Genomic DNA, 24,792 nt, shown 5'->3' with positions numbered 1-24,792 from the left:
AAGTGATAGGTTCTCAGCGAATGTTGGTTTGCGTGATGTCTCCATGGTTGTTTAATTTGTTTATGGATGGGGTTGTTAGGGAGGTGAATGCAAAAGTTTTGGAGAGAGGGGCAAGTATGCAGTCTGTTGTGGATGACAGAGCTTGGGAAGTGAGTCAGTTGTTGTTTGCTGATGATACAGTGCTGGTGAGAGACTGCAGAAGCTGGTGACTGAGTTTGGTAAAGCGTGTGAAAGAAGAAAGCTGAGAGTAAATGTGAATAAGAGCAAGGTTATTAGGTACAGTAGGGAGAGGGGCCGAAGGTTCTGGGAGCGTTGAAAAATGTGTGGAAGGCGAGAACATTACCTCAGAAAGCAAAAATGAGTATGTTTGAAGGAGTAGTGGTTCCAACAATGTTATATGGTTGCGAGGCGTGGGCTATAGAAAGAGTTGTGTGGAGGAGGGTGGGTGTGTTGGAAATGAGATGTGAGGAAAATATGTGGTGTGAGGTGGTTTGATCAAGTAAGTAATGAAAGGGTAAGAGAGATGTGTGGCAATAAAAAGTGTGGCTGAGAGAGCAGAAGAGGGTGTTCTGAAATGGTTTGGTCACATGGAGAGAACATAGATGTGTGGTAATAAAAAGCATGTGGATGAGAGAGCAGAAGAGGGTGTTTTGAAATGGTTTGGTCACATGGAGAGAATGAGTGAGGAAAGATTGACAAAGAGGACGTGTCAGAGGTGGAGGGAACGAGGAGAAGTGGGAGACCGAATAGGAGGTGGAAAGATGGGGTGAAAAAGATTTTGAGTGATCGGGGCCTGAACATGCAGGAGGATGGAAGGCGTGCATGGAATAGAGTGAATTGGAACAGTGTGGTATACCAGGATCGACATGCTGTCAATGGATTGAACCAGGGCATATGAAGTGTCTGGGGTAAACCGTGGAAAGTTTTGTGGGGCCAGGATATGGAAAGGGAGCTGTGGTTTCGGTGCATTATACATGACAGCTAGAGACTGAGTGTGGACGGATGTGGACTTTGTTGTCTTTTTCTAGAGCTACCTCACATGTGTGCGGGGGGAGAGGATTGTCATTTCATGTGAGGCGGGGTGGCGACAGGAATGAATAAAGGCAGCAAGTATGAATTATGTATGTGTATATATGTATATATGTGTACACGTTGAAATGTATAGATATGTATATGTGCATATGTGGACGTGTATGTATATACATGTCTATGTGGGTGGGTTGAGCCATTCTTTCGTCTGTTTCCATGCGCTACCTCGCTAACACAGGAGACAGCGACAAAGTATAATAATATATAATGATAATATTAGGTCTACATTATTTTTGAAGATCAAATCGAAAATTTTATTTCCTCCATCTGGTTTTCTTATTTGTTGGCTGACAGAAAACTTTCTACATAGTCTGAATAGCTTTTTTACCTGTTCGTCTGAGCTGCATCCAGCGTCAGTATTTTCCTCTGCAATATTATTTCCTGCCTGTCTCCATCTAAAATATTGTATGATGAAGTATCCCAAGACAATTATATTTGGGACTGGGTTTCTGAGGAGATGGAGACATGATTCTTTTTTTTCATCTGCACCATAAACTCACGAGGCTTTACATCAAGTGGTATATAGATTACTGCAATGACCAGGTTTCGGAGTTCAGGGGTTCAGTTGTTATAGGTGTATCTACTATTTACAGTGCAATTCCCACACATGATCTTCTAGTGATGTTGCAGCTGCACATGTTGCAATCTGGGATCCACATCTCAATATTCATATGGTCTTTTGTGTGGTTCAGTGAAGGCTGCAAATACTTCACTTGATACATTTAGCAATCTACTTAAAAATGGGATTTCATTTGTGTACATGATTTCAGCCCCTATATGTTGGCATAATTGAAGGACAGTACATGATTTGACTATGTACTGTGTTGGGGGTTAAAATACAATGGAATTATTTTGTGTACTGAGGATGAATGAATGAAAATGTTCTCCTTACTTGATGAATCAACATGGTCAGTGATGAGAAAAAGTACAAATCACCTGAAAGTGTGTTAGTTTATGTTTCACTAACTCTTCACATGAGGCCACATAACTGCAACCTAAGCACTATAAACTTTAAGTGTGACAGTTGCATAATCTCCATGACCATTCAAAATGTACCCCCCTTTCATCATTAATATACCATTTTTCTGAATACTCTGGCGATTTTCTTCATTGATAGCTGCTTCCATTTGGCAATGACAGCAGTAATTAAAACATAAACCATCATCCTTCTCCCATGCTTCACCAGCCTACCAAGGGATATTCCTTTACTTAACTTGCCAAAAATTAAGTAAGACATGGAAAATACGATATACTATGTAAATATCTAATGTGTAAAATGATTTATACTGCAAAATGTGAAATATCAACAATATTTTGCAGAGTTCCTTAAAAGATATTCTCCTGCATCTGTTTACAAATGTTGGCTATCCCTTTAAATTTTCCCAACTCATCCCTTTTCCCCAGTATTTTTACCCATTGCCTTAAGTACTGTGGGAAATGGTTGACACCTGAGGCAAATGCCAAATTGTATTGCACTGTGGATGCCCCTTGTGTGTTTTCAGGTTACCACATTCAGAAAACAAAAAATATCTAAATACAGTGTTAAGAGAATCTATGTTATAAATTCAATTCTTTCTTTTCTTTCATACCATTCTGCCACCTCCTGTGTTTGAGCCAAAAATAAACGAAAAAAAGCAGCATTGTTCACATACATTCTTTAGCTGATATGTACAATGCACCAACCACAACCAAGCCCCACAGACCCTCCCATGGTTTCCAACAGCCACTTCACATACACTGGCTCAGTCCTTTGTCAGCAGATCACCCCCTCTATACCACACTGTTCCAATTGATTCTATCCCGTGCAGACCTTTCAACCTCCTGCATGCTCAGGCCTTAGTAACTCAAAATATTTTTCACTCCATCCTTCCATCCCCAATTTTTTCTAGCCCTTCTCCTTGTCCCCTCCACTTCTGACACATATATCCTCTTTGTCAACCTCTCCTCTATCATTCTCTGCAAATGTCAAAAACTTTTCAACATATCCTCAACCACACTCTTTTTATTACCACACGGCTCATACCTTTTTATTTCTTAATTGATCAAACCACCTCACACCACATACTGTCCTAAAACATTTTCTTTCCAACGCATCCACCCTCCTCCACACATCCATACCTCACACCCATAAGACATTGCTGGGACAACTGTAGTTTCAAGCACATCAAAGTCTTCCGTCTAATATGGCAACCTCTCTTTCCACACATTCCTCCTTGTTCCAAAAACCTTCGCCCCATCACCCACTCAATGACTTTCTTCCACTGCCATGGTTCCATTTGCTGTTATGTCTACTTCCATGCATCTAAATGCTTATCTATTTGCTTATTATACTCTGTCACTGTCTCCTGCATTAACGAGGGAGTGCAAGGAAACAGATGAAAGAATGGCCCAACCCACCTATATGCACATACATATACATAAACGCCCACACACGCACATATACATACCTATACATTTCAACATATACATACATATACATACACAGACATATACATATATACACATGTATATATTCATACTTGCTACTTTCATTCATTCCCGTCGCCACCCCACTACGCTACCTCGCACACATGAGGGGGGAGGGGGATGGTATTCCATGTGTGGCGAGGTGGCGATGGGAATAAATAAAGGCAGACAGTGTGAATTGTGTGCATGGGTATATATGTATGTGTCTGTATGTATATATATATGTGTACATTGAGATGTATAGGTATGTAATTTGCGTGTGTGGACGTGTATGTATATACATGTGTATGGGAGTGGGTTGGGCCATTTCTTTCATCTGTTTCCTTGCGCTACCTCGCAAACGCGGGAGACAGCGACAAAGGAAAAATATATAAATAAATATATATATATATCTTATGTATATCTCTCTTTTTAAACCAGGTATTCCCAATCACCAGTCCTTTTTCAGCACATAAATCTACAAGCTCTTCATCATATCCATTTACAACACTGAACACCCCATGTACACCAATTATTCCCTCAACTGCCAAATTACTCACCTTTGCATTCAAATCACCCATCACTATAACCCGCTCTCTTGCATCAAAACTACTAACACACTCACTCAGCTGCTCGCAAAACACTTGCCTCTCATGATCTTTCTTCTCATGCCCAGGTGCATATGCACCAATAATCACCCATCTCTCTCCATCAACTTTCAGTTTTACCCATATCAATACAGAGTTTACTTTCTTAAACTCTATCACATACTCCCACCACTCCTGTTTCAGGAGTAGTGCTACTCCTTCCCTTGCCCTTCTCCTCTCACTAACTCCTGACTTTACTCCCAAGACATTCCCAAACCACTCTTCCCCTTTACCCTTGAGCTTCGTTTCACTCAGAGCCAAAACATCCAGGTTCCATTCCTCAAACATACTACCTATCTCTCCTTTTTTCTCATCTTGGTTACATCCACACACATTTAGACACCCCAATCTGAGCCTTCGAGGAGGATGAGCACCCCGCGCGTGACTCCTTGTTCTGTTTCCCTTTTAGAAAGTTAAAATACAAGGAGGGGAGGGTTTCCAGCCCCCCGCTCCCATCTCCTTTAGTCGCCTTCTACGACACGTGAGGAATGCGTGGGAAGCATTCTTTCTCCCCTATCCCCAGGAATAAAATATACATAATATACATAAGTATATACATAAGTATATGTATGTAAGTAGGAGGGATGGCCAGAGAGCGTTATTGAATTACATGTTAATTGATAGGCGTGCGAAAGAGAGACTTTTGGATGTTAATGTGCTGAGAGGTGCAACTGGAGGGATGTCTGATCATTATCTTGTGGAGGCGAAGGTGAAGATTTGTAGAGGTTTTCAGAAGAGAAGAGAGAATGTTGGGGTGAAAAGAGAGGTGACAGTAAGTGAGCTTGGGAAGGAGACTTGTGGGAGGAAGTACCAGGAGAGAGTGAATACAGAATGGAAAAAGTTGAGAACTAAGGAGGTAAGGGGAGTAGGGGAGAAATGTGATGTATTTAGGGAAGCAGTGATGGCTTCCGCAAAAGATGTTTGTGGCATGAGAAGCGTGGGAGATGGGCAGATTAGAAAGGGTAGTGAGTGGTGGAATGAAGAGGGAAGATTATTAGTGAAAGAGAAGAGAGAGGCATTTGGACAATTTTTGCAGGAAAATAATGCAAATGAGAGGGTGATGTATAAAAGAAAGAGACAGGAGGTCAAGACAAAGGTACAAGAGGTGAAAAAGAGGGCAAATGAGAGTTGGGGTGAGAGGGTATCATTAAATTTTAGGATGCATAAAAAGATGTTTTGGAAGAAGGTAAACAAAGTGCGTAAGACAAGGGAGCAAATGGGAACTTCAGTGAAGGGGGCTAATGGGGAGGTGATGACAAGTAATGGTGATGTGAGAAGGAGATGGAGTGAGTATTTTGAAGGTTCGTTGAATGTGTCTGATGATAGAGTGTTTTGGTTGAGGTGGTGTGCAAAGTGAGAGGTTTAGGGAAAATGATTTGGTAAACAGAGAAGAGGTAGTAAATGCTTTGCGAAAGATGAAAGCTGGCATGGCAGCGGGTTTGGATGATATTGCAGTAGAATTTATTAAAAAAGGGGTGAATGTATTGTTGACTGGTTGATAAGGTTATTTAATGTATGTATGTCTCATGGTGAGGTGCCTGAGGATTGGCGGAATGCTTGCATTGTGCCACTGTACAAAGGCAAAATGGGATAAAAAGTGCTCAAATTACAGAGGTATAACTTTGTGTGAGTATTCATGGGAAATTTATATGGGGAGATGTATTGATTGGAGGGTGAGGATGTTTCGAGCTCGCATTGGGAAAGAGGTGTGTTTCAGAATGGGAGGATGTGTGGATTCGGATGTTTGCATTCATGAAGAAATGTATTAGAAATCTAAATAGCAGAGGATTTGTTGTAGCATTTCTGGGTATGGAGAGAGCATTGATGGAATAGAGTGTAAGAGCTCTTGGGAATGGTATTAAGAATGTAGAGTGTGGTGAACGGAGTGGTTGGAGTATGTGATAATTAAGAAAAGTAAATAGGTTGAATGTATGAAAGTGGTCTGGAAAGGATATGGTGATTATTGAGTGCTTGATGGGATGAGAACAAGTATGGGGGACAAGTGGTTTGGGAGAGTAAGTAATGTGTTAGTAGTTTTGATGTACGTACGAGACCGGGTTATAGTGATGGGTGATTTGAATGCAAAGGTGAGTAATGTGGCAGTTGAGTTTTAATTAGTGTACATGGGGTGTTCAGTGTTGTTAATGGAAATGGTGAGGAACTAGTGGATTTGTGTGCTGAAAAAGGACTGGTGATTGGGAATACCTGGTTTAAAAAGAGAGATATACATAAGTATATGTATGTAAATAGGAGAGATGGCCAAAGAGTGTTATCGGATTACGTGTAAATTGATAGAAGCGTGAAAGAGAGACTTTCGGATGTTAATGTGCTGAAAGGTGCAACTGGAGGGATGTCTGATCATTATCTTGTGGAGGCGAAGGTGAAAATTTGTAGAGGTTATCAGAAAAGAAGAGAGAATGTTGGGGTGGGTGAAGAGAGTGGTGAGAGTAAGTGAGCTTGGGAAGGAGACTTTTGTGAGGAAGTACCAGGAGAGACTGAGTACAGAATGGAAAAAGGTGACAACAAAGGACGTAAGGGGAGTGGGGGGATGTATTTAGGGAAGCAGTGATGGCTTGCGCAAAAGATGATTGTGGCATGAGAAGCATGGGAGGTGGGCAGATTAGAAAGGGTAGTGAGTGGTGGGAAGATGAAGTAAAATTATTAGTGAAAGAGAAGAGAGAGGCATTTGGACGATTTTTGCAGGGAAATAATGCAAATAACTGGGAGATGTATAAAAGAAAGAGGCAGGAGGTCATGAGAAAGGTGCAAGAGGTGAAAGGGGAATGTGTGGACAAGGCAGTAGATGGAGCCATTGGATGAGGGAGGGGGGTGAAGGTTTTGGGAGTGCTGAAGACTGTGTGAAAAGAGAGAATATTATCTGGAAGGGCAAAAATGGGTATGTTTGAAGGAATAGTAGTCCCAACAATATCATAAGGATGTGAGGCATGAGCCGCAGATAGGGTTGTGCTAAGGAGGGCAGATGTGTTGGAAATGTTATGTTTGAGGACTATAAGTGGTGTGAGGTGGTTTGATTGAGTAAGTAATGAAAAGATAAGAGAGACATGTGGTACTTAAAAGAGTGTGATTGAGAAAGTAGAAGAGGGTGTACTGAAATAGTTTGGACATTTGGAGAGAATGAATGAGGAAAGGTTGACAAAGAGGATATATGTGTCAGAAGTGAAGGGAATAAGGAGAACGGGGAGATCAAATTGAAGATGGAAGGATGGAGTGAAAGAAATTTCAGGCAATTAGGAAAGGCATGCAGAGAACAAAGTGAATTGGAAACGATGTGGTATACTAGGATCACTATGCTGTCAATAGACTGAACCAGAGCATGTGGAATGTTCGGGGTAAACTATGGAAAGTCTGTGGGACCTGAATGTGGATAGGTAGCTGTGGTTCTGGTGCATTAAACATGAAAGCTCAAGAATGGATGTGAGCGGATATGGCTTTCCTTGTCTGGCTCTAACCTGCTAACCCTGGAAATGACAATAAGTATGAAGGTAAAGAATAAGAACAATATTATCATTATTATCATTAGTATTATTATCATTATTATCATTATTATTATCATTATTATTAATAACATATGTGGATATATGATATATGGGTCAGAGGATATATGTGTCAGAGGTGGAGGGAATGAGGAGAAGAGGGAGACCAAATTGGAGGTGGAAAGATGGAGTGAAAAAGATATTGAGTGATAGGGGCCTGAACATGCAGGAGGGTGAAAGGCGTGCAAGGAAAAGAGTGAATTGGAACGATGTGGTATACCGGGGTCGACGTGCTGTCAATGGATTGAACCAGGGCATGTGAAACGTCTGGGGTAAACCATGGAAACTTCTGTGGGGCCTGGATGTGGAAAGAGAGCTGTGGTTTCGGTGCATTATTACATGACAGCTTGAGACTGAGTGTGAACGAATGTGGCCTTTGCTGTCTTTTCCTAACGCTACCTCGCACATATGAGGGGGAGGGGGTTATTATTTCATGTGTGGTGGGGTGGTGATGGGAATGAATAAAGGCAGACAGTATGAATTATGTACATGTGTATACATGTATATGTCTGTGTGTGTATATACATGTATACGTTGAGATGTATAGGTATGTATATTAGCGTGTGGACGTGTATGTATATACATGTGTATGTGGGTGGGTTGGGCAATTCTTTCGTCTGTTTCCTTGCGCTACCTCACTAATGCGGGAGACAGCGACAAAGCAAAACAGAAAATAAATAAATATATCATTATCATTATTATCTTAACTTTCTAAAAGGGGAAACAGAAGAAGGAGTCATGCAGGAAGTGCTCATCCTCCTTGAAAGCTCCGATTGGGGTGTCTAAATGTGTGTGGATGTAACCAAGATGAGAAAAAAGGAGAAATAGTTTGAGAAAAGGAACCTGGATGCTTTGGCTCTGAGTGAAACAAAGCTCAAGGGTAAAGGGGAAGAGTGGTTTGGGAATGTCTTGGGAGAAAAGTCAGGGGTTAGTGAGAGGACAAGAGCAAGGGAAAGAGTAGTACTACTCCTGAAACAGGAGTGGTGGAAGTATGTGATAGAGTGTAAGAAAGTAAACTCTTGATTGATATGGGTAAAACTGAAAGTTGATGGAGAGAGATGGGTGATTATTGGTGCATACGCACCTGGGCATGAGAAGAAAGATCATGAGAGGCAAGTGTTTTGCGAGCAGCTGAGTGAGTGTGTTAGTAGTTTTGATGCAAGAGACCGGGTTATAGTGATGGGTGATTTGAATGCAAAGGTGAGTAATGTGGCAGTTGAGGGAATAATTGGTGTACATGGGGTGTTCAGTGTTGCAAATGGAAATGGTGAAGAGCTTGTAGATTTATGTGCTGAAAAAGGACTGGTGATTGGGAATACCTGTTTCAAAAAGAGATATACATAAGTATACATATGTAAGTAGGAGAGATGGCCAGAGAGATTCATTGGAATACGTGTTAATTGATAGGCGCACAAAAGAGAGACTTTTGGATGTTCATGTGCTGAGAGGTGCAACTGGAGGGATGTCTGATCATTATCTTGTGAAGGCGAAGGTGAAGATTTGTAGAGGTTTTCAGAAAAGAAGAGAGAATGTTGGGGTGAACTGAGTGGTGAGAGTAAGTGAGCTTGGAAAGGAGACTTGTGTGAGGAAGTACCAGGAGAGACTAGGTACAGAATGGAAAAAGGTGAGAACAAAGAACGCAAGGGGAGTGGGGGAGGAATGGGATGTATTTTGGGAAGCAGTGATGGCTTGTGCAAGAGATGCTTGTGGCATGAGAAGTGTGGGAGGTGGGCAGATTAGAAAGGGTAGTGAGTGATGGGATGAAGAAGTAAGATTATTAGTGAAAGAGAAGAGAGGGGCATTTGGACGATTTTTGCAGGGAGATAATGCAAATGAGTGGGAGATATATAAAAGAAAGAGGCAGGATGTCAAGAGAAAGGTGCAAGAGGTGAAAAAGAGGGCAAATAAGAGTTGGGGTGGAGTATCATTAAATTTCAGGGAGAATAAAAGGATGTTTTGGAAGGAGGTAAATAAAGTGCGTAAGACAAGGGAACAAATGGGAACTTCAGTGAAGGGGGCTAATGGGGAGGTGATAAACAAGTAGTGGTGATGTGAGAAAGAGATGGAGTGAGTATTTTGAAGGTTTGTTGAATGAGTTTGATGATAGAGTGGCAAATATAGGGTGTTTTGGTCGAGGTGGTGTGCAAAGTGAGAGGGTTAGGGAGAATGATTTGGTAAACAGAGAAGAGGTAGTAAAAGCTTTGCAGAAGATGAAAGCCAGCAAGGCAGCGGGTTTGGGTGGTATTGCAGTGGAATTTATTAAAAAAGGGGGTGACTGTATTGTTATGTTGACTGGTTGGTAAGGTTATTCAATGTATGTGTTATTATTATCATCATTATCATACTTGATCACTGTTTCCCATGTCAGTGAGGTAGCGCTGAGAAAAAACAAAGAATGACCTATCCACACATATACACATACCTTTTTCTTTCATACTATTCACCATTTCCCGCATTAGCGAGGTAGCGTTATGAACAGAGGACTGGGCCTTAGAGGGAATATCCTCACCTGGCCCCCTTCTATGTTCCTTCTTTTGGAAATTAATAAAAAAAAAAAAAAAATAAAGAGGGGAGGATTTCCAGCCACCTGCTCCCTCCCCTTTTAGTCGCCTTCTACGACATGCAGGGAGTATGTGGGAAGTATTCTTTCTCCCCTATCCCCAAGGATAACATATACACATACATATACATAAATACTTATACACATATATGAAGGGAGATGGAGTGAGTATTTTGAAGGTTTGTTGAATGTGTTTGATGATAGAGCGCAGATATAGGGTGTTTTGGTTGAGGTGGTGTGCGAAGTGAGAGAGTCAGGGAGAATGATTTGGTAAATAGAGATGAGGTAGTGAAAGCTTTGCGGAAGATGAAAGCCAGCAAGGCGGCAGGTTTGGAAGGTATTGCTGTGGAATTTATTCAAAAAGGGGGTCACTGTGTTGTTGACTGGTTGGTGAGGATATTCAGTGTGTGTATGGTTCATGGAGAAGTGCCTGAGGATTGGCGGAATGCATGCATAGTGCCACTGTATAAAAGGTAAAGGGGATAAAGGTATATATTTATTTTGCTTTGTCGCTGTCTCCTGTGTTAGCGAGGTAGCGCAAGGAAACAGACGAAAGAATGGCCCAACCCACCCACATACACATGTATATACATACACGTCCACACACGCAAATATACATACCTATACATCTCAACGTATACATATATATACACACACAGACATATACATATATACACATGTACATAATTCATACTGTCTGCCTTTATTCATTCCCATCGCCACCTCGCTAGGAAAAGACAACAAAGGCCCCATTTGTTCACACAGTCTCTAGCTGTCATGTAATAATGTACTGAAACCTCAGCTCCCTTTCCACATCCAGGCCCCACAGATCTTTCCATGGTTTACCCCAGACGCTTCACATGCCCTGGTTCAATCCAATGACAGCACGTCGACCCCAGTATACCACATCATTCCAATTCACTCTATTCCTTGCACGCCTTTCACCCTCCTGCATGTTCAGGCCCCGATCACTCAAAATCTTTTTCACTCCATCTTTCCACCTCCAGTTTGGTCTCCCAATTCTCCTCGTTCCCTCCACCTCTGATACATATATCCTCTTAGTCAATCTTTCCTTACTCATTCTCTCCATGTGACCAAACCATTTCAAAACACCCTCTTCTGCTCTCTCAACCACACTCTTTTTATTCCCACACATCTCTCTTACCCTATTATTACTTACTCGATCAAACCACCTCACACAACATATTGTCCTCAAACATCTCATTTTCAACACATCCACCCTCCTGCACACAACTCTATCCATAGCCCACACCTCGCAACCATACAACGTTGTTGGAACCACTTTTCCTTCAAACATACCCATTTTTGCTTTCCGAGATAATGTTCTTGACTTCCACACATTCTTCAAGGCTCCCAGAATTTTCGCCCCCTCCCCTACCCTATGATTCACTTCCACTTCCATGGTTCCACCCGCTGCCAAATCCACTCCCAGATATCTAAAACACTTTACTTCCTCCAGTTTTTCTCCATTCAAACTTACCTCCCAATTGACTTGACTCTCAACCTTACTGTACCTAATAACCTTGTTCAAATTACAGAGGTATAAGTTTGTTGAGGATTCCTGGGAAATTATACGGGAGGGTATTGAAAGAGAGGTTGAAGGCATGCACACAGCATCAGACTGGGGAAGAGCAGTGTGGTTTCAGAAGCGGTAGAGGATGTGTGGATCTGGTGTTTGCTTTGAAGAATGTACATGAGAAATACTTAGAAAAACAGATGGATTTGTATGAAGCATTTATGGATTTGAAGAAGGCATATGATAGAGTTGATAGAGATGCTCTGTGGAAGGTATTAAGAGTATATGATGAGGGAGGTAAGTTCCTAGATGCAGTGAAAAGATTTTATCCAGAATGTAAGGCATGTGCACAGTAGGAAGGTTCCCAGGGAATGTCGATTTGCGGCAGGGGTGCATGATGTCACCATGGTTGTTCAATATGTTTATGGATGGGGTTGTTAGGGAGGTGAATGCAAGAGTTTTGGAGAGAGGGGCAAGGATACAGTCTGTTGTGGATGAAAGGGCTAGGAAAGTGAGTAACTTGTTGTTCGCTGATAAATAATAATGCAATAACATATGCATAAGTGTATTGTGTGCTTAGTTCAAATAATGTGAAATCAAGAATGTGTTGTATGCTTAGTGCAAATATGTAAAATCAGGTATGAATAAAAAAAAATAGTGTACTGTTTAGATGTATGTAGTGTGAAATCACACCTGAAAAACACCATAATCATCATACATCGTTGGTGTCCACCTGCCTCCTCACCAAGTCACTCAACACTCTACAATACCAAGAAACATATACTTTTGGGAGATTTTCTTTACTGAAAGATATTATTTTTTTTTTTATTATACTTTGTCGCTGTCTCCCGCGTTTGCGAGGTAGCGCAAGGAAACAGACGAAAGAAAAGGCCCAACCCACCCCCATACACACGTATATACATACATCCACACACGCAAATATACATACCTACACAGCTTTCCATGGTTTACCCCAGACGCTTCACATGCCTTGATTCAATCCACTGACAGCATGTCAACCCCGGTATACCACATCGCTCCAATTCACTCTATTCCTTGCCCTCCTTTCACCCTCCTGCATGTTCAGGCCCCAATCACACAAAATCTTTTTCACTCCATCTTTCCACCTCCAATTTGGTCTCCCTCTTCTCCTCGTTCCCTCCACCTCCGACACATATATCCTCTTGGTCAATCTTTCCTCACTCATTCTCTCCATGTGCCCAAACCACTTCAAAACACCCTCTTCTGCTCTCTCAACCACGCTCTTTTTATTTCCACACATCTCTCTTACCCTTACATTACTCACTCGATCAAACCACCTCACACCACACATTGTCCTCAAACATCTCATTTCCAGCACATCCATCCTCCTGCGCACAATTCTATCCATAGCCCACGCCTCGCAACCATACAACATTGTTGGAACCACTATTCCTTCAAACATACCCATTTTTGCTTTCCGAGATAATGTTCTCGACTTCCACACATTCTTCAAGGCCCCCAGAATTTTCGCCCCCTCCCCCACCCTATGATCCACTTCCACTTCCATGGTTCCATCCGCTGCCAGATCCACTCCCAGATATCTAAAACACTTCACTTCCTCCAGTTTTTCTCCATTCAAACTCACCTCCCAATTGACTTGACCTCAACCCTACTGTACCTAATAACCTTGCTCTTATTCACATTTACTCTTAACTTTCTTCTTCCACACACTTTACCAAACTCAGTCACCAGCTTCTGCAGTTTCTCACATGAATCAGCCACCAGCGCTGTATCATCAGCGAACAACAACTGACTCACTTCCCAAGCTCTCTCATCCCCAACAGACTTCATACTTGCCCTCTTTCTAAAACTCTTGCATTTACCTCCCTAACAACCCCATCCATAAACAAATTAAACAACCATGGAGACATCACACACCCCTGCCGCAAACCTACATTCACTGAGAACCAATCACTTTCCTCTCTTCCTACACGTACACATGCCTTACATCCTCGATAAAAACTTTTCACTGCTTCTAACAACTTTCCTCCCACACCATATATTCTTAATACCTTCCACAGAGCATCTCTATCAACTCTATCATATGCCTTCTCCAGATCCATAAATGCTACATACAAATCCATTTGCTTTTCTAAGTATTTCTCACATACATTCTTCAAAGCAAACACCTGATCCACACATCCTCTACCACTTCTGAAACCACACTGCTCTTCCCCAATCTGATGCTCTGTATATGCCTTCACCCTCTCAATCAATACCCTCCCATATAATTTACCAGGAATACTCAACAAACTTATACCTCTGTAATTTGAGCACTCACTCTTATCCCCTTTGCCTTTGAACAATGGCACTATGCACGCATTCCGCCAATCCTCAGGCACCTCACCATGAGTCATACATACATTAAATAACCTTACCAACCAGTCAACAATACAGTCACCCCCTTTTTTAATAAATTCCACTGCAATACCATCCAAACCTGCTGCCTTGCCGGCTTTCATCTTCTGCAAAGCTTTCACTACCTCTTCTCTGTTTACCAAATAATTTTCCCTAACCCTCTCACTTTGCACACCACCTCGACCAAAACACCCTATATCTGCCACTCTATCATCAAACACATTCAACAAACCTTCAAAATACTCACTCCATCTCCTTCTCACATCACCACTACTTGTTATCACCTCCCCATTTGCACCCTTCACTGAAGTTCCCATTTGCTCCCTTGTCTTACGCACTTTATTTACCTCCTTCCAGAACATCTTTTTATTCTCCCTAAAATTTAATGATACTCTCTCACCCCAACTCTCATTTGCCCTTTTTTTCACCTCTTGCACCTTTCTCTTGACCTCCTGTCTCTTTCTTTTATACATCTCCCGCTCAATTGCATTTTTTCCCTGCAAAAATCGTCCAAATGCCTCTCTCTTCTCTTTCACTAATACTCTTACTTCTTCATCCCACCACTCACTACCCTTTCTAATCAACCCACCTCCCACTCTTCTCATGCCACAAGCATCTTTTGGGCAATCCATCACTGATTCCCTAAATACATCCCATTCCTCCCCCACTCCCCTTACTTCCATTGTTCTCACCTTTTTCCATTTTGTACTCAGTCTCTCCTGGTACTTCCTCACACAGGTCTCCTTCCCAAGCTCACTTACTCTCACCACCCTCTTCACCCCAACATTCACTCTTCTTTTCTGAAAACCCATACAAATCTTCACCTTAGCCTCCACAAGATAATGATCAGACATCCCTCCAGTTGCACCTCTCAGCACATTAACATCCAAAAGTCTCTCTTTCGCACTTAAAGATAATTCACATATGTAATGAACAGATTTTTTCCCTTACACATGTGAAAGGGAGCATCACTATTTTGCACAATCACGAGTTAACCATACAACACATATACTGAAAATTTAGTTGCATACTAATACACTAACCCTCATTATTTCCTTCCTTCTTCCTCCAGCAACCATTCTCTGATGAATTTTCAACAGCCTGAAAGTAAAGTAAAAACAATATTACAGTCTTCTATGCTATAAAATCTACAGTATAGCAAGTTTTTGAAAGTCATGCCTATAACTTAACTAGTTCTCTCAAGTTCTTTGTTAAAGGTATCAAATCTACATTACCTATCAATAAAACAGAATGAAAGAATATCACATCAGATAGCAAAAGAGGAAATGAAAAAACTAAATCAGTAAAAAAGCTACTTGCTCAAAGATTCTGTGACTCACTTGGCTTTCAGTGCTTTGTAACAGCAGCCATGTTGTATGGCACTCAGACAACTTTGAAAAATGACAACCCAAGAACTATCCCTGTTAAGTTTGGTTCAAATCAACCCAATAGCTTCAATGAATATTGAGCTATGAAAAACTAACTGACAGAAAGACAACAGTCTTTATTTGCATCAGCCATCTTGGATATGGCCAAGGTCACTGAGCAATATCAGAAGGGGACCAGACTAGGGCATGTACAGAAATCATATCCATTTCAGCCAAGAGAACTCCTAGCAGTTTTCTACTCCAGTCAGTCACTACTATAAGGGTGCTCAAAATGACTGTAATAAGCACAACAGCATCATAAAGAATCCTGCTGAACACAATGTACAAGAAGACTCGATACTCTCAACCACAAATGCAGGAAAAGGGTAAAACAATGAAATAATAGCCAACTGTATGTTACTTCTCAAATTGTGTCTGAACTCTACTTAACGTCTAAAAGCATGCCTCTAATGGGTGTAGGGAACTGTTATAAAAATTGCAGATACTCCTGTTTCTCATCCCCTATCAATAAGCCAATGAACAGCAAAATGATGGCTGTCCCACATAAAAAAAAGGCAGGGTTATGAGTAACATTAAGGTTCCGAAAAATATCCTGGGCAGCAATGAATATTGCCGTTCTCAGCCAATTTCCTGGATCCTCAGGTAACATGCAAGATGGAATGCCAATAATTGAGAAGAAATCCTTTGTTTAGTGCATGTGAAAGTCAACCATTTTTTTTCTCTGCTGGATCAAAAGCTTGGATTCTGTGAAAAGAAAAAAAAAATCTTGGGTCTGGCTTTACTGCAGATACCATGTGAAGGGAAATCACATGTACAGCAGGACTTGCATATCTTACTCGGGATATGTAAATTTAAATACCATAGGAAATTTTTGAACAGGCTTATCAAATGTGAATTAAATTAATGGGAAGGTTCCAGGTTGTACCATCAAGAATTGAACAAACAATTACTAAAGATTAGGCACTGCTTGAACAGGTACTCTGAAAACTACCACATAGCAACAATGGGGCATATCCCAAAGGCCCATTACAAAACTCATTATTTCTTAATCACAAACAAAGGGAAGAACTGCCAGAGGAAATGACACTGGTTTCCCTCTTGAGATTGATGAAAGGACTGAAAAAAGGACATCAAATTCATCAGAACAGAACATGTTAACATCCCAAAACAACAAAGAGACAAGCCATGCTAACACACAGGGACTTAAATCACAGAGACCATATAAAATCACACCAAATGAAATCATGTTTTGACCTTAGAAATCTAGTTGCAAATATATGTATGTCTTTGGAGACTTCACTTACCACACATTATATGGAGGCAGGTAGGAAAGGAAAAGACTTTGAAGCTGAAATTGCTGATTATAGGAGCTCAGATGAACAGCTATTGTAGTTGAGACTGCAGATAATAGAAGTAGCTCGGATGAACAGCTACAAAAAGTCATATACACTGAAAAATTCTTTAAGCCAACAAATAAAAAACTAACCAGAAGAAATAACATTCTGGGCTTTTATTATTATAATCATTATACTTGATCGCCGTTTCCCACATTAGCAAGGTAGCGCCACAACAGAGACAAAGAAAGACCCATCCAATCATATACACACAAATATACATAAATGCATATATATGTACATCCATATACATACAATCAGAAAAAAGGATGTTATAACTGAAAGTACTCACTGTTCTTATTTTCTCTTTCCAGTGATGTATGCACACAAACACACACACACACATAAATGGAGAGAATGAGTGAGGAAAGACTGACAAAGAGGATATATGTGTCAAAGGTGGAGGGAGCAAGAAGAAGCAGGAGACCAAATTGGAGGTGGAAAGATGGAGCGAAAAAGAATTTGAGTAATCAGGGCCTGAACATACAGGAGGGTGAAAGGCGTGCAAGGAATAGAATGAATTGGAACGATGTGGTATACTGGGAATCACATGCTGTCAATGGACTCAACCAAGGTATGTGAAGCATCTGGGGTAAACTATGGAAAGGTCTGTGGGGCCTGGATGTGGAGAGGAAGCTGTGGTTTTGGTGCACCACGCATGACAACTAGAGGCCGAGTGTGAACAAATGGGGCCTTTTTGTCTGTAGTCCTGGTGCTACCTTTTATACATCTCTGTCATTTGCACTACTTTCCTGCAAGTATCATCCAAACACCTCTTTCACTAACAACCCTCTTCATCACACCACTCACTATCCTTTCTAATCTGCCCACCTCCCACCTTTCTCATACCACGTGGAACCATGAAAGCGGGAGTGAGTCAGAGGGTGGGGGAGGAAGTGAAGGTTCTGGGAGTGATGAAGAATGAGTGGAAGGAGAGAACATTATCTCGAAGCAAATATGGGTATGTTTGAAGAAATAGTAGTTCCAACAATGTTATGTGGTTGTGAGGCATGGGCTATAGAGAGGGGTGTACAGGGTGGGGTGGATGTGTTGGAAATTAAATGTTTGAGGACAATATGTGGTGTGAGTCAGTTTGATTGAGTGAGTAATGAAAGGGTAAGAGAGATGTGTGGTAATAAAAATAGTGTGGTTCAGAGAGCAAAAGAGGGTGAGTTGAAATGGTTTGGACATATGGAGAAAACGAGTGAGGAAAGATTGACAAAGAGGATATATGTGTTGGAGGTGGGAGGATCAAGAAGCAGGAGACCAAATTGGAGGTGGAGGAATGGAGTGAAAAAGATTGTGAGTGATCGGGACCAGAGCATACAGGAGGGTGAGAGGTATGTAAGGAAAAGAATGCATTGGAATGATGTGGTACACCAGGGTTAAGGTGCAGTCAATGCACTGACCCAGGGCATGTGAAACATCAGGGGTAAACCATGGAAAGGTCTGTGGGGCCTGGATGTGGATAGGAAGCAGTGATTTCAGTGCATTACACATGACAGCTAGAGACTGAGTGTGAATGAATCTGACCATTTTTTTGTCTGTTTTCCTGGTGCTACTTCACTGAAGTGGGGGTAGTGATGCTGTTTCCTGTGGGGCAGGGTAGCAACTGGAATAGGGTGAAGACAAGCAAGTATGAATATGTACATATGTATATCCCTGGGGATAGGGGATTAAGAATACTTCCCATGTATTCCCTGCGTGTCGTAGAAGGCGACTAAAAAGGGGAGGGAGCGGGGGGCTGGAAATCCTCCCCTCTCGTTTTTTTTTTTTTTTTTTTCAAAAGAAGGAACAGAGAATTGGGCCAGGTGAGGGTATTTCCCTCAAAGGCCCAGTCCTCTGTTCTTAACGCTACCTCGCTAATGCGGGAAATGGCGAATAGTTTGAAAAAAAGAGAAGAAAAGTATATATGTATACATGTCTGTATGAGTGTATGTATTTGTTGATGTGTACATGTGTGCATATGGGCATTTATGTACATACACACTACTCCTACGAGTCCATGGGAAAAATGAAACACGATAAGTTCCCAAGTGCACTTTCGTGTAATAATCACATCATCAGGGGAGATGCAAGAAAGAAATATAAGATGTGACTGTCTTGGACAATCACCTCTTTACCAAATGGCGTCCTAACTACATTCTCCGTTGTATATCATCAACTGACTTATATTTCTTTTTTGTATCTCCCCTGATGATGTGATTATTACATGAAAATGCATTTGGAAACTTATGGTGTTTCATTTTCACCGTGAACTCACAGGATTATACTTGATCACACGCAAAATTGTGATCCTTTCCAACCATATATGTGTACATGAAAAGACAGGCCATTCTCCATCTGTTTCATGGTGCTACCTTGCTGACGAGGGAAAACAGTGATCAATTATAATATAATAAAAAAATAATATATGCTACATACAAATCCATTTGCTTTTCTAAGTATTTCTCACATACATTCTTCAAAGCAAACACCTGATCCACACATCCTCTACCACTTCTGAAACCACACTGCTCTTCCCCAATCTGATGCTCTGTACATGCCTTCACCCTCTCAATCAATACCCTCCATATAACTTACCAGAATACTCAACAAACTTATACCTCTGTAATTTGAGCACTCACTCTTATCCCCTTTGCCTTTGTACAATGGCACTATGCACGCATTCCGCCAATCCTCAGGCACCTCACCATGAGTCATACATACATTAAATAACCTTACCAACCAGTCAACAACACAGTCACCCCATTTTTTAATAAATTCCACTGCAATACCATCCAAACCTGCTGCCTTGGCCGGCTTTCATCTTCCGCAAAGCTTTCACTACCTCTTCTCTGTTTACCAATCATTTTCCCTAACCCTCTCACTTTGCACACCACCTCGACCAAAATCACCTATATCTGCCACTCCATCATCAAACGCATTCAACAAACCTTCAAAATACTCACTCCATCTCCTCACATCACCACTACTTGTTATCACCTCCCCATTTGTGCCCTTCACTGAAGTTCCCATTTGCTCCCTTGTCTTACGCACTTTATTTACCTCCTTCCAGAACATCTTTTTATTCTCCCTAAACTTTAATGATACTCTCTCACCCCAACTCTCATTTGCCCTTTTTTTCACCTCTTGCACCTTTCTCTTGACCTCCTGTCTCTTTCTTTTATACATCTCCCGCTCAATTGCATTTTTTCCTGCAAAAATCGTCCAAATGCCTCTCTCTTCTCTTTCACTAACACTCTTACTTCTTATCCACCACTCACTATCCTTTCTAATCTGCCCACCTCCCACCTTTCTCATACCACGTGGAACCATGAAAGCGGGAAGTGAGTCCATGGTGGGGGAGGGGGGGCGAAAGTTCTGGGAGCTTTGAAAAATGTGTGGAAGGCGAGAACATTATTTCGGAAAGAAAATGGGTATGTTTGAAGAAATAGTAGTTCCAACAATGTTATGTGGTTGTGAGGCATGGGCTATAGAGAGGGGTGTACAGGGTGGGGTGGATGTGTTGGAAATTAAATGTTTGAGGACAATATGTGGTGTGAGGTGGTTTGATCGAGTAAGTAATGAAGGGGTAAGAGAGATGTGTGGTAATAAAAATAGTGTGGTTCAGAGAGCAAAAGAGGGTGAGTTGAAATGGTTTGGACATATGGAGAAAACGAGTGAGGAAAGATTGACAAAGAGGATATATGTGTTGGAGGTGGGAGGATCAAGAAGCAGGAGACCAAATTGGAGGTGGAAAGATGGAGAGAAAAAGATTTTGAGCGATCGGGGCCTAAACATGCAGGAGGGTAAAAGGCGTGCAAGGAATAGAATGAATTGGAACGATGTGGTATACTGGGAATCACATTGCTGTCAATGGACTCAACCAAGGTATGTGAAGCATCTGGGGTAACTATGGAAAGGTCTGTGGGGCCTGGATGTGGATAGGAAGCAGTGATTTCAGTGCATTACACATGACAGCTAGAGACTGAGTGTGAATGAATCTGACCATTTTTTTTGTCTGTTTTCCTGGTGCTACTTCACTGAAGTGGGGGTAGTGATGCTGTTTCCTGTGGGGCAGGGTTAGCAACTGGAATAGGGTGAAGACAAGCAAGTATGAATATGTACATATGTATATCCCTGGGGATAGGGGATTAAGAATACTTCCCATGTATTCCCTGCGTGTCGTAGAAGGTGACTAAAAGGGGAGGGAGCGGGGGGCTGGAAATCCTCCCCTCTCGTTTTTTTTTTTTTTTCAAAAGAAGGAACAGAGAATTGGGCCAGGTGAGGGTATTTCCCTCAAAGGCCCAGTCCTCTGTTCTTAACGCTACCTTGCTAACGCGGAAATGGCGAATAGTATGAAATAAATACATATATATATAATATTATCCCTAGGGATAGGGGATTAAGAATACTTCCCATGTATTCCCTGCGTGTCGTAGAAGGTGACTAAAAGGGGAGGGAGCGGGGGGCTGGAAATCCTCCCCTCTCGTTTTTTTTTTTAATTTTCCAAAAGAAGGAACAGAGAATTGGGCCAGGTGAGGGTATTCCCTCAAAGACCCAGTCCTCTGTTCTTAATGCTACCTCGCTAACGCGGGAAATGGCGAATAGTTTAAAAGAAAAAAAAGAAAAAGAAATGTATATCGCGCTTTTTAAACCAGGTATTCCCATCATCAGTCTTTTTCATGCAATAAAAACTAAAGCTTTTCCACCATTTCCATTTACAACACTGAACACCCCATTGTATACCAATTATTCCCTCAACTGCCACATTACTCACCTTTGCATTCAAATCACCCATCACTATAACCCGTGTCTCGTGCATCAAAACCACTAACACACTCATTTAGCTGCTCCCAAAACACTTGCCTCTCATGATCTTTCTTCTCATGCCCAGGTGCATATGCACCAATAATCACCCACCTCTCTCCATCAACTTTCAGTTTTACCCATATTAATCGCGAATTTACTTTCTTACATTCTATCACATACTCCCACAACTCCTGTTTCAGGAGTATTGCTACTCCTTCCCTTGCACTTGTCCTCTCACTAACCCCTGACTTTACTCCCCAGACATTCCCAAACCACTCTTCCCCTTTACCCTTGAGCTTCGTTTCACTCAGAGCCAAAACATCCAGGTTCCTTTCCTCAAACATACTACCTATCTCTCCTTTTTTCACATCTTGGTTACATCCACACACATTTAGGCACCCCACTCTGAGCCTTCGAGGAGGATGAGCATGACTCCTTCTTCTGTTTCCCATTTTAGAAAGTTAATACAAGGAGGGGAGGATTTCTGGCCCCCCGCTCCCGTCCCCTCTAGTCACTTTCTACGACACGCGAGGAATACGTGGGAAGTATTCTTTCACCCCTATCCCCAAGGATAATATACATATATATATACATATACACACACACACCACATACACACACATACGCACATATACACACACACACACATACATATATATACATATGAAAAATGTAAGAAACAATTTAGAAAACTGAAACTTCTAGCTTGAAATGAATGAAAAATTGAATGTCACATAATGGTTCAACCTCTGGCTATGGAAAAAGGGAAATAATTGCAGACATGAAGACAGGAATAACTTAAGAGAACCAAGAAGAACGTGGGGGAGGTAGTTCGAATCACCAGTAAAACAGCTGCTGTCTTGTTTAGCAAGGTGACAGCACGACGCATACAATTTCAGCAACTACCGAGCAAGGTTTAGCATGCCAAACTATGAGGACACAGAGAGTTTCTTCTTTAGCTGGAATATGGGTCCTGTACATTTTATAGCTGTCAATACTGAGGCCTACTACTTCTTGGAGTTTGGACTTAAGCCTCTTTCTCGGCAGTATGAGTGGCTCATCAATGACCTGGAAATCATCGTGTGTCAAGACATCATATAAAGCGCCTCTTCGCAAACAGAACTACCTTGGCCCACCAGTGATGCTACTACGTTTGTGAATCGGGAACCATTGCAACACAAACCTCGCCAGGTGGTAGAGTTTCCCGCAGTGTATCGAGACAGACTTCCCCAGAACTTTTTAAAGGGGAAGTAAATGTTTATAGTGTGTTACTGGAGTGATAGTTTTCATACATGGTGTTTTGACAAGAAAATAGTGAAATTGGAGAAAAATGTAGTAGCTTATTGATACAGTGGTTAAATTGATGAGAACTGCTATTGACGTTTGTGAATTACATACATGTGTATATATGTATATGTCTGTGTATGTATACATATGTATACGTTGAAATGTATAGGTATGTATATGTGTGGGTTGGACGTGTATGTATATACATGTGTATGTGGGTGGGTTGGGCCATTCTTTCGTCTGTTTCCCTGCGCTACCTCGCTGACGCAGGAGACGGCGACAAAGTATAATATGTGCAAGTATGGGCATTTAGGTTTCTTTTTTTTCTCAAACTGTTCGCCATTTCCGCATTAGCGAGTAGGTTAGAACAAGGACTGGCCTTGGGGAATACCTCCTGGCCCAATTCTGTCTTCTTGGAATAAAAAAAAAAAACGAGAGGGGGATTTCCAGCCCGCTCCTCCTTTTAGTCGCTTACGACACGCAGAATTGAGTTCTGTCCACCAGGAATGGATATGTGTACATGAAAACAGCTCCCATCTGTAGTGCAACTTGCTGCGAGAAACGTGTAATTATAATAATAAAAAATAATATATGCACATACATACATGTATCTACATATTCATAGTTGTTCACCTTCATTCATCCCTGGTGCCACTCCACTCCACAGAAAACGGCGTTGCCATCCCCAGCATCAGCAAGGTAGTGCCAGGAAACAGGTGAAGAAAGGCCACATCCACTCACACTATACTCTAGCTGTCACATGTCATGCACCAAAACCCCAGCTTGCTATCCACATCCAAGCCCAAAGACCTTTTCATAGTTTACCCTGGATGTTTCACATGACCTGGTTCAGTCCAGTGACAGCATGTGGACTTGATACGTTAAATTACCATCTCAAACACTCTATAATCTGATTACAGCCTAACAGAATTAAATCAAGTATGGATGGTAAACCACCTAACCTAAACCGAACCCATATAATGAAGGTGTTTTCAGAATTTCAGTTTTAGTAATAAACAGATAAACTGGAAGGATATGATCATTGAGATGTCTGCAACACACTAGAAAACCCTGCTGTGCACCAAAATGGAAGCGGAGTGTGTAAATGACACAACCATCTTGGCACTTCAAACATGCAACATAGGTATACCAGTGAGAAGAAAGCACAAAATGTCTAATACAGAATGAAAAAACAAGCATTTTACAGCAGACAAAAATGAATTGCAGACCTTCTCAAGAAGCGACAGACCACCGAACAAAGGAAATAAACCCAATAAGAGTGAACTATCATTATAGATTATCTAATCAATTATGTCTTACGAACCACAGGAAAGAGAAAAAGAAAAGGCTAATAATAAAATAAATAACCCAAAACACTTTTACTTATATGCAAAATGCAAATACAAGACTACAAACAAAGAAGAAGAAAAGAAGGAAAGGAGAAGAAAAGAAGAAGAAACGAAGAAAATAAAAAGAAGATGAAGAAGAAAGGAAAAACAAAGAAAAGAAATAAAGAACAAGAACAAGAATAAGAAGTATAAGAAAAAGAAAAACGTCAAGAGAAGAAGAAGAAGAAGAAGAAGAAGAAGAAGAAAGAAGAAGAAGAAGAAGAAGAAGAAGAAGAAGAAGAACAACAACAACAACAACAAACAACAAAACAACAAAGAAGAACAAGAAGAACTCATAAAGAAATGCAA

The 24,792-nt window shown here is 41.3% G+C and overlaps 1 protein-coding gene across 1 annotated transcript in view; it reads right to left on the bottom strand.

Moving 5' to 3' along the window:
- Window positions 1–24,792, bottom strand: part of LOC139752271 (uncharacterized) — a gene marked incomplete at its 3' end in the record, with an annotated part of 167,795 nt that overhangs the window by 133,112 nt on the left and 9,891 nt on the right. Inside the window, exon 2 of the mRNA XM_071668302.1 lies at window positions 15,276–15,333. The remainder of the gene's footprint in view (window positions 1–15,275; window positions 15,334–24,792) is intronic.

The sequence above is a fragment of the Panulirus ornatus genome, chromosome 12 (assembly GCF_036320965.1).
Source record: "Panulirus ornatus isolate Po-2019 chromosome 12, ASM3632096v1, whole genome shotgun sequence".
Classification (NCBI taxonomy): Eukaryota; Metazoa; Arthropoda; class Malacostraca; order Decapoda; family Palinuridae; genus Panulirus; species Panulirus ornatus.
Note: the sequence above shows the minus strand (reverse complement) of the source record. Positions and strands in the feature narration are given on the sequence as shown.